The sequence below is a fragment of the Neomonachus schauinslandi genome, chromosome 1 (assembly GCF_002201575.2).
Source record: "Neomonachus schauinslandi chromosome 1, ASM220157v2, whole genome shotgun sequence".
NCBI classification, from domain to species: domain Eukaryota; kingdom Metazoa; phylum Chordata; class Mammalia; order Carnivora; family Phocidae; genus Neomonachus; species Neomonachus schauinslandi.
In genome coordinates, this window is record NC_058403.1 from 12990795 (window position 1) to 12992648 (window position 1854).

The 1854-nt window shown below is 42.7% G+C and overlaps 1 pseudogene; it reads right to left on the minus strand.

Annotated features, from left to right (window-relative positions):
• Window positions 1-1066: 1066 nt before the first annotated feature.
• LOC110570037 lies at window positions 1067-1619 on the minus strand (annotated as a pseudogene).
• Window positions 1620-1854: the final 235 nt, after the last annotated feature.

A 1854-nucleotide genomic window follows, 5' to 3' on the forward strand; every position in this document is an offset into this window, starting at 1 on the left:
CATAAAGTAGAAAGCCGGCCTCGTTAAGAATTTTAGGATGGGGGTGCTTTTTAGAGGAGGTGGTGGAGTTGAGGTAATTGAGAGTAAACCAAGCAATCCGTCCCTTCTTAAGTTGAGGAATAAGCAAGCATAGCGCCACTTGATGTGTGAGTTCATATACTTGTGGAATGAAAGGAAGCAAGCATGGATCATTTATTAAGCCCCTGCTCTGTGGCAGGCTGTGTTCTTTCACTCAGGCTGTGGATAAACCCCTGACATTTGTAAGCCCTGGGTCCTATTCAGGATTTATTGTCACCATATGAAGCAGGTGTTACTTCGCCTATGGAAAAGGTGGCAGACGCCTGGAGAGTTTTTAATTGGTCCAGCAAGGGGAGTCAGTGGGTGAAGCTGATCTTGAATTCAGCTTCTGATTCCCAGACCAGCTTTCTTCTCCTGCCCCACAGCTTATGTTACATAATGTTTCTTTATGTTTATATGCGGTATAAATCTCCAATCGGACGGACGGCTGGGAAGTGCTTTTGGCCGGCTTTGTTGCTTCAGCTGTCTGAAAGGCATGGCTTTCATAAACATGGAGAGGGAATTGGATTTTTACTTTGTGATAATTCATATTACAGAAGTGAGAAAGGTCATTACCACGGGAATTCCATTGATCCCCGAAGCTGTGGGTCTTCAATGAGTTGGCCTGCCTAGGACAGTCACATTTTTTCCCTCTTTTGATATTTAATACCACATATGCCTTCTTTTTTTTTTTTAAGAAGGCATAATTTCATGAATGAAAATTTAAAACTCGAAAGAAAAATAGAACCTCACCTGTAAACTTACCAATCTTAAATAGCTACTGTTGCTGGTCTTTTATTGTGGTAAAATATATAGAACATAAAATTGACCATTTTAACCATTTTTTTTAATCCATTGTGTTAAAACTTTAATAAGTTTAATGTTGGAACTGTGTGTTTTCAGACCAACTGGCACAATTTACATCAAGTTTTGTACTTATTCCATTTTGCAATGACATCATATACACGAAGATACATCTTCAGTAGCTAGAAGTCATAAAATTTCTGATCTATACTTTCAGGTTTGTCCGATGGTACTTCTGATAAGGATCGTCAGCATACCAGTTTTGCCTCTTCCAGAAAGACGTTGTCATTTTATCTAAGAGCTTACTCTGGGTTTTATTGCAGAACACAAATTCCCTCAAGCGCCTTTATCTTGCAGCCGTCTTTTTCCATAATTTTTTCTTATAACCAGCCTTCCTCCTCAGCCACAGGCCAGAATGAAGTCGAAGAAACCTATAGACAACAGCTTTCACGGTCTTTCCGTGAACTGAAGTACGTTAAAGTTCTGACTGGTAGCTTCAGGACGTTTGGAAGCAAGGGGGCCGCTCTGTTGAGGATTGCTGTAGTATGCCCACATGTCAGTTTTCTGACACATGTGCTAAGTCCAGGAGCAGAGGAAACAATTGGTGTCTGAAGAGAACTAAAATGTCGGGTGGACAGTGCAGAGCTGAGACAGGCATTCTTGACACAGTTTCGATAGGCTGAAGACACCAGAATGTTCAAGCGCTGTAAGACTCCTGATGCTGCCCTCACGGCATGAGCAAAGGCAGTGACCGCCATCTTGCCACCCATTTTAACCATTTTTTTTATTTTTTAATTTTTTTTAAAGATTTTATTTATTTATTTGACAGAGAGAGACACAGCGAGAGAGGGAATACAAGCAGGGGGAATGGGAGAGGGAGAAGCAGGCTTCCCGCGGAGCAGGGAGCCCGATGCGGGGCTCAATCCCAGGACTCTGGGATCATGACCTGAGCCGAAGGCAGACGCTTAACGACTGAGCCACCCAGGCGCCCCC